Genomic DNA, 14,887 nt, shown 5'->3' with positions numbered 1-14,887 from the left:
AGTGACGGTTTGGAAGGAAGTGTTGAGTAGAAAGAAGACATGAGTTAGGAAAGGATGCATGGGTTAGGAAAGAAGTGTGAGTTGAAAAGGAGGCGTGGGTTATAGAGGAAGTGTGGAGGTTTGAAGGGAAGAATAGAACAGCAACAACAACGAGGCGTGAATTAAGAAACAAGAATGAGTTTAGGAGGCATAAGTTAGTTAGGGTGGGAAGCGTGGGGTAGGAAGGAAACGCTGGAAAGTACTGAAGACTATTCAGCAGGTAGTAGCTAATTCAGTAAGTTGGTCAAATTAGCAGAGCCAGGAGGTAACTCAGCAAGTCAGTAGCATCAATAGGTACTTCAAATCACGATACTCTTCAGCATGAATGGAATAGACTCAGTAATCAGATTGTTAGTGCCGAGTCATTAGGGACTTTTAGATGAGGACTACAAGTAGATAAATTTATAGATGAGGATGATAAGCGAAAACAGGCAGGTATGTTTAATGCTGGGACCGCCACGTATAGGCTTCTTGCAGCTTCCTTTACTTTATTATGTACAGTCTGGGTGAAGAATGCGTGTTTAGGAGCTCGTATACCAGACCTGACGGCGGCGGTACTAGACCTTGCAGAATGGCTGCACGGGGAGGGCAAGGAGAAGCACATAAGACAAAGACCCTCATTCTTAAGCACTTTAGTCTTCCATGATTACTATTTTCAAAGGCCACAGAGTTGATAAATCAGGTTCTCAGTGGTGTTTTTCCTTTTTCATAGCGCAGAATCTTTGCTAGACTATCAACAGAATCATACGAATCATGCAGACACATTTGAAAACCCCAATAACTTTTTCAAAGGTCACATAGGTAATTCGTCGGTATCTCATGGATGTTTTTTCCTTTCATAGCGCAGAATATTTGTTAGACTATCAATCAAATAATGCAAACACACTTCTGTCATATCCTATTCAAAACCTACGTTCTCAGTGATGTTTTCTTTTTTTTTCAGTTTCATAGCGCAGAATTTATGTCGAGCTATCAATAGAGTCATGCACGCATACTTGAGAACCCCAATAACTTCCGCCAGAGCCTGTTAAGAGCCCTCACGATAAGACACCGAAATGTTTGAGAATACTAAAAGAAGAAGATCAAGAGACGCTGGCCGAACATTAATGGCAGCGACCTGGAAAAAGACGAGCAGCAGTGAGGGATGAGTGGTGAAAAGTCGCCAAAAGAAACCTTTGTCCCGTCAAGGGCGGCTGACTGTGATAATGATGATGGTGATGGTGGTGATAATGATGGGCCATTGGAAAGGGGTGAGGGAGAAACGGACGTCCATCCATTAAGTTAATCTAGAGACTAAAGTATTCTATTTTTACGATGATGGAAGGCTCTGCAGGTTCAGTCGCTTGAAAATTAAGGTAGAGTGAGTGAAAACGAGGTGATACATAAAGTAAGAACTAGTCTTTAATTATTTTTTTGCTAGACAATTGTGCTCCTAACCTCTTGTAAGATTTTTAGATGCTTATTTTTGGACTAGTTTTTCGAATAGTTTTGCAGAAAAGACAAAATAAATCTCCTATACAGGTTCTCTCTCTCTCTCTCTCTCTCTCTCTCTCTCTCTCTCTCTCTCTCTCTCTCTCTCTCTCTCTCTCTCTCTCTCTCTCTCTCCACCAATGAAAGCGTTAGAAGAGCCAAACCTTTTCATATCCTGAAGTATTTTATTTCCTTTTTAGGTTACCAAGTTTTGAAACACTCACTGAGCCACGCGCTTTACACAGTTCCTAAAATAACACTTACTCAACATTAAAGCGGCTATCAAGTGCTACAATAGTCAGTCACACGATGAAGCAACCTTAGCATGAGGTGGAAAATGGTGCTGGATGATAATGATACTGAGCGTGCGTTGTTGTTGTTGTTGTTGTTGTTGTTGTTGTTGCTGTGTGTGCGTTTGGGGTTGTTGTTGTTATTATTATTATTGTTATTATTATTATTATTATTATTATTATTATTATTATTATTATTATTATTATTATTATTATTATTAATGTTGTTGTTGTTGTTGCTGTTGTTGCTGTTGTTGTTGTTGTGTGTGTGTGTGTGTGTGTGTGTGTGTGTGTGTGTGTGTGTGTGTGTGTGTGTGTCCCTGCCTACCTTCATTAATTAAAGGCGGTGGGGGTAGAATGGAGGCTCGCACAACAGGCGCTCTCCATGACCCCCCAGCACCTCCCACTTGGGTTCTCCTGTGCCTGGCTTGCCCTCTGCCCCCGCCCGCCTCCCTTCAATTAGTGAGCAAAGACTTAACCCATGTGCGTATGCTTTAGAACAATTCAGCTTTGAGCGTAATAGCATTTAATCCACTTAGAATTTTGTGCTGGTATGTTTTCGTGTGGCAAAAATGACTTTAGAGTGAAGAAATTAAATAAAATAGCGAGGAGAATGTGAAAACGTTAACAAGTACGAATGAACAGAATTAAAAAAAGAAAAAAAAGGAAAAGGGAGGAGCCTATTTGAGCTTTTGCTGGTATTATTTCGTTGGGCAAATACGACCACAAAATGAAAAAAAAAACAAAAAAAAACAAGAGAATGAAGGAAATGAAAAATGCGGATGGAAAGAAAAAAAAAAGGTAGGGAAGAAAAAATTAGTGATGAATTCAATAGCGGAACACAATAAAAAGAAGAATTAAGGAAGACGTCCTAAGAAGCGAAAGTTAGGAAGGAATGAAATGAGAACAATTAACGAGTGGAAGAGAGGAGAATGATCAAGGATGAAAGGGAGAGACAGTGACAAAAGCCGATAATAACAGGAGAGGATGACGCGAAAGAGAAAGAGAAAGGTGGAGTGAAGGGCGGCGAGGACGAAAGGGAGAAGGAATAGAAGGAAATGTAGCAAGAAAGGAGAAGTAAAATGGTGACAGGGTAGGTAGAAGGAAGAAGAAAGGATAAGAATAAGAGAAAAAGAGAAAAAGGAAAGAAAGAAAGATTGATAGGAGAAAGGAAGGAGAAAAACTAAAGAAAACCAGGAAGAAAAGAAAAAAAGACGGGTATGGTTATAGCAGAACAGAAAGAGAAGTGAATGAAATAAGGAGGAAGGAGAAAGGAAGAAGAAGAAGAAGAAGAGGAAGGGGAAGAAGAGGAGAGAGATAGATAGATAGATAGATAGATAGATAGAGAGAGAGAGAGAGAGAGAGAGAGAGAGAGAGAGAGAGAGAGAGAGAGAGAGAGAGAGAGAGAGAGAGAGAGAGAGAGAGAGAGAGAGAGAGAATATCGCGTAGGAGGTACAAGTAGGAAAGGTTCTGACAAACTATTACAAGGCTGCCTGCTTGTTGTCACTGTCCACAACTACCTGTTTGAAGGAAGGGCAAAAGTGAGGCAATGGTTATTTCACACCGCCTCTCCTTTGGTCGACCGGAAGTATGAAGCAGTGGTGGGAAAGCACGCAGGAATCTAAAACAAACGTGAATAGTGGAGTAGGAAGGAAGTAGTCATTAGTTTATCTCTGAGGAAAAGTAGTAGATAATTCATAGATATACTGATGATAAACAAGTTAATTGCATGAAAATACGTATAAGAACATAAGAAAATCAGGGAATATATGTTTCAAATGCTTCAAATTATGTTTTTATGTTCCTGTACTTTAACCCTTTGACTGCCACTTGGTACACCTTTCTCTAAGACATTTTTATTTATTCTGCAGCCACATCCAGTGTTTGAACTGAAAAGAAATTGCAAAATGTATCCATTTTCACCCATAACTTTCTTGTAGATGCTTATAAAGACTTCACGCAATGATTTTGATGCTTCTAATTCTTTCCTGTCGCAGTGAAAAGGTTAAGGATCATGCTGACATCACCATTTTTTTCGTATCCCCTTACGTTGCAAATATTAGCGAAACACGAGAGCAACACTGGAGAGAGAGAGAGAAAAAAAAACATGCAACTCTTGTACTCGTTGACTTCCTGAGCACAACATATAATAATGGAGAATTTTACATGGATATTCCCCGTGCTGCGATGGCGAAGAATTTTTGTGTATACGAGCACAGTGTGTAGATAAATAAAAAAAAATAATAATAAATAAACTGTGAATAAAATGTGTAAACGTGGCGGTGCGAGTGTTGTGCATGGTGGGGAAAGTTTTCAAAGTTTTATTCTGTGATTCAGTGGGTGGAAAACATTTCGTGGGAAATACTGGAATGAGAGGAGTGACTGAAGGAGGGTGAGATATGTAGGGAAGGAGAGGAGGACAGTGAGGGAGGATGGGATAGGAGGGAGAAGACCGGTCATAGGGAAAGAAAGAAAGGGAGGAAGAGAGGCATAGGGTAGGATGAATGGGAAAGTGAAGGAGAAAAATATGTACAGTACGTAGGGAGGAAAAGAGAGAGGGAGAGAGAGAGAGAGAGAGAGAGAGAGAGAGAGAGAGAGAGAGAGAGAGAGAGAGGAGAGAGAGAGAGAGAGAGAGAGAGAGATAAAGTACTCAGGGAGGAAATAGGGAGGGAATGCAAGAGGAGAGAGAGAGAGAGAGAGAGAGAGAGAGAGAGAGAGAGAGAGAGAGAGAGAGAGAGAGAGAGAGAGAGAGAGAGAGAAACAATGATGAGTTTTCAGAGTTGCCAGACAGCCTAAAGAGCTTGAACTATTGTTTAATTTATCGTAAATTACACGCATTTCACTGGGATTTGTAACAGTCACTCTTCAGTACAATAAATAATACTGTTGTTAATAAAAATGTAGTTGACTATTCTTGTTCTATTTAATGGCAAAGGAGGCAAAGTGAATGACTAACTGAAAATTCTACTTCAATGTTTTTGCTGCATGATAGCATTGTAAGATCAGGCAGAGTTGGGTTCTTGAAAAAATCTACATGTTATTGCATCTGTTGAGTACCTGCTTTCGGTATGCCAGTCTCGCCGCAGACGAAATTTAATCGAAGTATAAATCAAATAAGTGGGACCTCAGCGAACTTCCTGTGTCCAAGACTTGCAAAGATTATGTTTTACAAGGCTAGATGTGGCACCTTGTTCAGAGTGGACGGCCGAGGTTGCTGGAAAGACACTTCACATCCTAGGTAAGTGTTAAAAACATGAGCCTTCTTGAAGTATAAAATTAACAATGGGATGGTCTTTGTCAGATGGCAAGCTTTCTAATGTTGCTTGATAAATTTCGTTGTCATGTACCGAAAGTAGGTACTCTTCAGATGCTATAACATAAGTAGAATTTTTTTTGGAAAACGTAGCTCTTCTTGATTTTGCGGTGCTTTCGTGCCGCAAAAATTTTAAGGAAATAAAATTTCCAGTTAGTCCTTTATTTTATCTCGTTTACCAAGAGCTAAAACGACAAAAATGCTCAACTACATTTTCATTAACAACATTATATTGATGTGTAACAGTTATAATATCAGAAAAAAAGAAACAAACGTCTAGTTTACGATAATTTTAAGTAAAAGCCGAAAGACTGAGCCGCTGGTGATATCTGGCAACTCTAGAAGCACACCATAACGAAAGCAGGAAGAGAGGAAGGTAGGGAGTGACGGTGGTGGTGGGAGGAATAATTAACTGCTACTGCTACTGCTGCTCAGTAACTACTGTATTGAAGGTTATGGTCATCATGAAAAATTTGAGTTAATATACCTTTATAAATGAGATGAAAAACTCGTGAGACCAGATTGGGAATTCAAATGAAGGCAACTGGGACGTCACTGGGACTTAATGAGAGAGAGAGAGAGAGAGAGAGAGAGAGAGAGAGAGAGAGAGAGAGAGAGAGAGAGAGAGAGAGACGCAGGGAAGGTGGAAAGGGCAGGAGACCAGAAGATAAAATAAGGGGAATAGAGGGTTGAAAGAGAAAAATGCAAGAGGAAAAGGGGAACCATGGCAGGACGGGAGTGCTTTATGAAGCCATCGAGCTATACTATCAAACGAAACGAATATATTGAGAATGTTTTTGGTTCAAACTTCTTCCCCAGTGATACAAATTTATATGCTGAGAGAGAGAGAGAGAGAGAGAGAGAGAGAGGAGAGAGAGAGAGAGAGAGAGAGGAGAGAGAGAGAGAGAGAGAGAGACACTGATAACTGTTCTCTATCAGTTTCTTTTCTTATTTTCCGCTCTCCTTCCTTCCTTCGTTTTCTTTACAATTTTCCAAAGCTTACCAGAGAGAGAGAGAGAGACACTGATAACTGTTCTCAATTAATTTCTTTTCTTTCTTTCCATCCTCCAGCCTTCTTTCATTTTCTTTAAAATTCTCCTTGAAAAGTTTACCAGAGTTGAGAGAGAGAGAGAGAGAGAGAGAGAGAGAGAGAGAGAGAGAGAGAGAGAGAGAGAGAGAGAGAGAGAGAGACGACCTTTGATACTGAGGAAAGATAAAAGAGAAAGAAAGGTTTTGGATTACAGAAAATATACGAGGAGCAGTGATTTCTTTTAACACCGCCGTATCAGTTCACTGTGAGTTTCAGTACAAAGGAAAGGAGCAGCGGCGATAAAGCTGAGGCTGAACTACAAGAAGGAAGACCATTGCCCGTCCCTCACCACCGCCGCCTTCGTCTGTTTAGTGAAGGACGCGAGGTTGTGAGGAACGTGTCTTGTAAATATGTCTATGTGCATTTTCTTCAACACGTTTTTTTTTTTTCTGTGTGTTTTTCTTGTACGGTGTAAGTCTGTTGAAACCGCCAGTCTACTCTCCTCGTCACCACACACACACACACACACACACACACACACACACACACACACACACACACACACACACAGGACATAACAGTGGGTGATATTTAACTATATACTCGTAAATCTGAGAACTTATTTGTCTCCGTCTCCTCCTCGCCACTGCTACAGACAAGTGAAAGATCCTGACTCTCTTCCCTTCACGTGTAAAGAAGGTTGAGAAGCGTCAAAAAAAAAAAAAAAGTAAATGAATAGATAAATAAATTAAAAACAAATAAATAAATAAAAAAAAAAAAAACATTTCCCTCATTTTCAGCTACCGAAGAAAAGTTTGGCAAGAAAGTTCCGAAGTTTAGTTACTGGGTGTCTTGATGCTTCCGTCTTGGATAATAAATAAATAAATAAATAAATAAATAAATAAATAAAATAAAATTGATGAAATAAAATAAATAAATAAATGAGTAAATAAAGAGAAAAAAAAGTTAGTCACAGGATACGAAAACGCAGAAAACGCAGAAAGTTCCAGAGTTTACCAGTGAAGGGGATGAAAGAGTGAAGATTCTAGTTAACTTCGGCATTAGCAAGGAAGGGATAAAGGTGAGAGTAAGGAGACATTCTCAGAAGCTACACGTCTCTTTCCTTAAGTCTTCTTTGATTCACTTTGTCCCTTTACTGGTTCACTTGTGGGAGAAGTTAATGAGTTGAGTTATCATAAATTTAGAGAGCGCGGCACACAGGCACACATACTTATCCTCTCTCTCTCTCTCTCTCTCTCTCTCTCTCTCTCTCTCTCTCTCTCTCTCTCTCTCTCTCTCTCTCTCTCTCTCTCTCTCTCTCATGAACTTAGGGAGAAGCCAGAAACAGGCACATATACGTTCTCTCTCTCTCTCTCTCTCTCTCTCTCTCTCTCTCTCTCTCTCTCTCTCTCTCTCTCTCTCTCTCGCAAGTACATCCTAACAACCTGCATCAGTTCCCCCAGTACAGCACACCACCACTCATACTGAATAATCTAATGCTTTTATGTAATTCTCCTGTTGCGGGTGCGGTTCATTAACTCCTGTTTTGTGTAACAGTTTAAAGCGATTAGCAGCGAGCTCTTCCTGTCGCCTGAGGGGAGAAGGGATGAGTGTGAACCGAGCAGGCGCGGTAACTCAATCTAGGAGTGATAATGTGATCCCTTTCCTGGTCATCTTGTGCGCGAGATGAAAATGAGTGGGAAGGAAAAGAAGGTTATGTGCCTTGATTTGCATGAGCTTTGAATGTGTTTATGCAGTGTTATGCATGTGTGGGTGGTGGTGGTGGTGGTGGTGGTAGTGGTGCTGTGTATGTGTGTGTGTGTGTGTGTGTGTGTGTGTGTGTGTGTGTGTGTGTGTGTGTGTGTGTGTGTGTGTGTGTGTGATTTTCTTCATCAGATGCTATAAAGTTGTAGTCTGTCTGTATGTCTGTCTGTCTCTCTTTCTCTCTCTCATATGAATACAGATATCATTGATAACAACAACAACAACAACAGCAACAACAACAACAACAACAATAATAATAATAATAATAATCGCAATATCATAGCCCATCAAACAAGCCAGCAAGCATATACAGCATACTACACAGGAATTCCACATCCTTCTTTGGAATACAGCAAACGCCATTACTGGAAATAGATGGAAGAGGCGCGGGATTCCTGCTATTGCTATCATGGTTCAACTTGATTAACACCGAGAAGCGAAGCGAGAAGACGACGAGGCGGGAAGCGGGGAGCAGTGGCGATGTTGGGTAGCGGGGAATGGGTAAGCGTGGGAGTGGGTGGGCGGATTAACGGGGGAGTCAGCGAGATGGTGGATGGATAGATGGGTGAGTGAGCGAAGGCATGGGTGGATGAGTGGATGAATGAGTGGATTAGTAGGTGGACTGGTGGGTTTGCGAGAGTATAGGTGGATAGACTGGTGAGTGGGCGATTGGGTGGATGGATGAGTGGATGAATGAGCTGATGGATGGATAGATGGGTGACTGAGGTAGAGGGAGGGTGCATGGGGTGGGTGAATGAGCGGATGGGTGGATAGATGGGTGAGTGAGGGAGAGGGTGGGTGGACGGGTGGGTGAATTAGCGGGTGGATGGGTAAATACGGTCGTTAGTGCTATGTAAAAGGGAATTATGTCAGTAATCGGAGTCCTGTTTTTGCACATCAACCTGAACCTCGCTCTTCATCACGCTGTTAATGTCACCTTCGTAAAAATTTATGGTAATTGATTAGTGCATGTATTTGATTTTTTTTTTTTTTTTTAGTGTTGTGAGGTAAGATTTAATTAAGACCATATAAGTAAAAAAAAATATATGCCTATAGTTTTTTTTTTTTTTATGTTAAGTATTTCGGTTCTAAGTAAATGGTCTCAGTTTTCTTTTTCCTTTTTTTTTTTTTATGAGTATTATTTGAATGAATCATTAATACACAGCGTGCTGTTATATTTCAAGATATGTTTCCCTATCACAGTGTAGTATCATCAATCACACATACACATCAATCACACACAGATAGACAGACAGATAGACAGACAAGAATTCACTCACACACACACACACACACACACACACACACACACACACACTCACACACACACACACACACACACACACACACACACACACACACACACACACACACATACACACACATTATATAGACATCACAATTTGTACTTTTAATTTTTTTTCCTTTTTTTTATTCTTTCTTTCCTTCCTTTCTTGTTTTCATTATTATTCATTTAGTATTTGAATAATTTCATGGACGGGAATATTCTTGAACAGTCTTGAAGTTTTATTATCTCTTCCTCTTCTTGTGTGTGTGTGTGTGTGTGTGTGTGTGTGTGTGTGTGTGTGTGTGTGTGTGTGTGGTGCGTTAAATGTAGCGTGTTGTGTCGTGAAAGGCAAGTGGTGTGTGTATTTTGTTGTGTATGTAGGCAAGGGATGGAATGGAAGGGATGGTTTGTGGAAGCGAAAAGAGACGTAGTTTGGTGGCGGAAACTTGCTGAAACATGGCACGGGGAGAGGGACGAGCTGGGGACGAGTGAGGGAAGTAGTGGAGAGAATGAGAGTGGTCGAGATGATGAAATGTATTAATTTGTCCTGCAGTGGAATGAAAAAAAAAAAAAAAAAGCTTAATGGTGATGATGCGGATGGAAGTATATTTTTGTTGTTATTATTATTATTGTTGTTGTTGTTGTTGTTCTTGTTGTTGTTACTATTTTTTTTTCTTTGGGTATTAATTAATGTCTCAAGTCCCCTCGCTCCGTCCCTTTTTGTCGCCTCTTACGATCCGCAATTAAAACGGTGGCAGTATTCTTCTTCTTCTTCTTCTTCTTCTTCTTCTTCTTCTTCTTGTTCTTCTTGTTCTTGTTCTTCTTCTTCTTCTTCTTCTTCTTCTTCTTCTTCTTCTTCTTCTTCTTCTTCTTCTTCTTCTTGGAATGGATGACTGCTAGGTTAAAGCATTATATAGGGCGTAAGAGAAGTATATATAAGAGATTAAGGGCAGGTGAGGAAGTTTTAAGGACACAGTATAATGAATTAGTTAGAACAGTCAGGAAGTTAACGAGGAAAGCTAAGGACAATTATGAATTAAAGGTAGCCAGCCAGGCGAAGACGGACCCCAAGGGATTTTATCAGGTATACAGGACGAAAAATAAGGATACTGTAGGTCCATTAAAGGCAGCAGATGGGGAGCTGGTTAGTTCTGGGGAGGAGATTAGTAAACTTCTGAATGATTATTTTTTAACTGCCTTCACTCAGGAAAACATGCAGGATATGCCAGATAGTGAACAGGTGTTTAGAGCAGATGAGTATGAGAAGCTGACGGATATTTCCATAACTAGGGAGATAGTGGAGCAGGAGATAGATAGGCTAAAAAAGTTCAAGTCACCAGGACCTGATGAAATATATCCCAGAGTACTGAAGGAATGTAAAAAGATTATTAGTGAGCCGTTAGTTTCTGTCTTTAGGAAATCACTGGAGTCGGGTGAGGTACCAGTAATGTGGAGGTAGGCTAATGTAGTACCCATCTTTAAGAAAGGGGATAAAACTTTAGCGTCTAATTATAGACCTGTCAGCTTAACTTCAGTTGTAGGTAAAATGTTAGAGTCAATAATAGCCAGGAACATTAGGGAACATTTAGACAAACATAACTTGATAAATCAGTCACAGCATGGCTTCACGAAGGGGAAGTCTTGCCTGACAAACTTGTTAAGTTTTTACAGTAAGGTGTACGAGGCAGTAGATAATGGTGATAGTTATGATATCTTATATCTGGACTTTAGTAAAGCATTCGACAAGGTGCCCCATCAAAGGCTCCTGAGAAAGGTTAGGGCGCACGGGATAGATGGGAAGGTGTTAGGTTGGATAGGGTCATGGCTTGGTAACAGGCGACAGAGAGTGCTAATAAACGGCTCGAAATCCGAGTGGGGTCATGTCATTAGTGGGGTGCCACAGGGATCAGTATTAGGGCCATTATTATTTCTAATATATATCAATGACTTGGATAGTGGAATTAGTAGCGATGTTAGTATATTTGCGGATGACACAAAGATAGGTAGATTAATTAGGTCAGAAGCGGATGCCATCGCCTTGCAGACAGACTTAGATAGAATGAATGAATGGACGGATAGATGGCAAATGCAATTTAATATCAATAAATGCAAAGTGCTTAGCGTAGGTAGAGGAAACCCACACAATAGGTACACATTAAACACCCAAACTCTGGTAGGTACAGGGTACGAGAAAGATTTAGGAGTTATAGTTAGCTCTGAACTCCGTCTAGGGAAACAATGCATAGAAGCCAGAAACAAGGCAAATAGGGTACTAGGATTCATTTTTAGGAGTGTTAAAAGTAGAAGGCCGGAAGTAATATTAAAGTTATACTTGGCGCTGGTCAGACCTCAACTAGACTACACTGTGCAGTTCTGGTCCCCACATTACAGGAAAGATATAGGTCTATTAGAATCAGTACAGAGGAGAATGACTAAAAGGATACAGGGGATGAGGAGTATTCCTTACGAAGCGAGGTTGAAGCGGTTAAATTTACATTCTCTAGAGAGACGTAGGTTAAGAGGGGACCTGATAGAAGTCTTTAAGTGGTATAAGGGTTATAACAAGGGAGATGTAAGCAAAATTCTTAGGATCAGCAACCAGGGTAGAACAAGAAATAACGGGTTCAAGCTTGAAAAATTTAGGTTTAGGAAGGAGATAGGAAAAAATTGGTTCTCAAATAGAGTGGTAGATGAGTGGAAACGGACTCAGTAATCATGTAGTTAGTGCTAGGACACTAGAGAGCTTTAAGAGAAGATTAGACAAGTTTATGGATGGGGATAACAGATGGAATTAGGTAGGAGTGTTTCATACAGGGACTGCCACGTGTAAGCCTGGTCGCTTCTTGCAGCTTCCCTTATTTCTTATGTTCTTATGTTCTTATGTTCTTCTTCTTCTTCTTCTTATTCTTATTCTTATTCTTCTTCTTCTTCTTCTTATTATTATTATTATTATCATTATTATTATTATTATTATCATTATTGTAATTACTACTACTACTACTACTACTACTGCTACTACTACTATTAAAGAGGTGCAATACTCATGGTTGTACGGAGTTTCGTTCACCTTCCTACATTACGGCAACCCTTTTATCATGATTTATTACTTATTAAACTAGACTACCGCTGTGATTGTCTTTATGGGCTTTATTTGATTTGTAAGATAAAGAATATCACACATGCATTTCGATAAGATTCTGATAACGATATACTTCTGGCAATTTAACGAGACTTTTTGTCACGACATCTATCATTTTATTGAATAGAATAATGATAATAAAAAAAAAAACAATTATAAGTTCTTGACAACAATCCTGAACACAAAGAAGTATATGGTTATTATTCGGAAAAGGGACCAATATAAGTTAGTGAAGATCGTTATTTCTAAAACACGAAAGGCCTTTCTTTAAGTAGGGAAAGGAAGTACAAAAGCGATACAAACCCTCGCTTGATGATGTCACCGATTACAACACTGAGCAATTCACTCATTACACGATATTATTGCATTGTTAGCTTTTATAAAACTGTTATTCTTATTATTATCATTATCATTATTATTATTGTTATTATTATTATTATTATTATTATTATTATTATTATTATTATTATTATTATTATTATCATTATTATTATATTTTTTTTATTATTTAATCAACATTTAATTATAAATACATATATATGAGGAAAGATAAATGTGTGTTCTGTATCTGGTGCACTTAAGGCGGCTCTTCTGGCTACATTCATGATCGCATTTCTGAAATTATTAGGTGAATAGATTGATAAACAAGTAATAACCATATAGCTACATGCGCAATATTTAATTCAATAAGGAATGGATAGATGAGTAAACTAGTAAGGAAATCCATGGACAGCAAAATAGCTACGTTCATAAGAATTCCATGAATAAGTAAGTGAAAGTAAAAAATATAAGAAAACACCAATTAAAAGAAAAAAAAAAAGCTTAGATACCTAATGGCGGCAACAGGCTCGTGTGTGTGTGTGTGTGTGTGTGTGTGTGTGTGTGTGTGTGTCAAAGATATCGAATACTTTTATATTTTTAACCGACATTTTATTTTCAGATCCTACTTTTGTCTTGAACTCCAACTTCTTCGCATATAAGAGGAGCGTGATGCTCGTATATAAACATAAAGACGAAATTGTTCTGTATAATCTTGCGGACATAAACGTTCTTATATCCTGAAGTCTCGTGAGGCGCAATAGTGAGGGTGAAGACGGAAGACGGAAGAGGAGAAGTAAGAATCTAGTTGAGTAATATCTTTGTCAGTGTCACGTATTCTTTGACCATACTCTGAAACGCTTCTCTACCGACCCTCCACTACTTTCAAAAGACTCTTGTTGAAATTGCGAGGGTTTTTAAGGGTATTTTTACGGTTCTAGGGACAGATTAACAAAGTTTCTGCATACTTAACAAGATAAACGCTCTTCAGAAACCGAATGATCGTCTCTGTTACACTTAAGAATAGTTGTGGTGAGAGAGAGAGCGTTTCAGAATACTGACCTTAGACTCCTCGTGTGCGTGAGACAGGATGGAAATTAATCGAGTTAACACGTCATGTTTACCCAATGAAAACGTGATGCGAGTATAGTGCACGTATTCAAGGTTATCTGTCTGTATGTTTGTATGTTTTGGTTTCCGTTTTTCCTCATCTTCTGTGATCAGAAAAGCGTCAGTAGCGTTTGTTTTTCTATCCTTTTTTCTTATATCTTTTCTACTTATTTTCTTTGTATCTTGGTGTGTGTGTGTGTGTGTGTGTGTGTGTGTGTGTGTGTGTGTGTGTGTGTGTGTGTGTGTGTGTGTGTGTGTGTGTCCATTTTTCTTTACGGATCTCTAATCCACTAATCCATCAAAGTTTTCATCACCATATTAGGGGCATTAAGAGAGAGAGAGAGAGAGAGAGAGAGAGAGAGAGAGAGAGAGAGAGAGAGAGAGAGAGAGAGAGAGAGAGAGAGCACCCGCACGTACAGCAATCAACACGTCCTCTAGCACTCTTTCTTCCCCTCCTTCATCTCCATCACACCTTGTCTCACCAACACTCCGTCTTCAGTTGTCGAGAGAGAGAGAGAGAGAGAGAGAGAGAGAGAGAGAGAGAGAGAGAGAGAGAGAGAGAGAGAGAGAGGAGGGGGAAAATTGGCTTTAAGATGACCTTTCATTACTTCACTTACTCCTTGACTTGAGTAATTTCTTCCCTCGTTGTGGCCAACCTCTCACTGCCTTCCTTACTCGTAACAGCCAGCACTCACACACACACACACACACACACACACACACACACACACACTGTTTAATGGGCCTCTCACTCACAAGAACCTCTCTCACACTTGTACTCACGCCGGCTAGTGGCTGAGAGCGCAACACGTGCGTATTACACATCTTTCAATTTCCTCACACACAATGACGCAATGATGCAACAGTCCACGCCTTTTAAAACTATAATATCATCGTTATTATCATCATTATCATTTATCATTATTACTTTCTATTCTTATATACATTTTCAGCCTCACTCTCACCATATTTTATCTTTTATGTATGTCACTTTGTATATGCTTTTTTCTTTTTCTGCAGTAGGGCGAACAGGCAGAATCCAGGTAACTATAGGTAACTGACTCGTTTCTTTTCTTCCTCACGCCTTTTCACTAGTTCATGTAACGAGAGCGTGGCGGAGGGATAC

The sequence above is a fragment of the Scylla paramamosain genome, chromosome 3 (genome assembly GCF_035594125.1).
Source record: "Scylla paramamosain isolate STU-SP2022 chromosome 3, ASM3559412v1, whole genome shotgun sequence".
Lineage (NCBI taxonomy): Eukaryota > Metazoa > Arthropoda > Malacostraca > Decapoda > Portunidae > Scylla > Scylla paramamosain.
Note: the sequence above shows the minus strand (reverse complement) of the source record.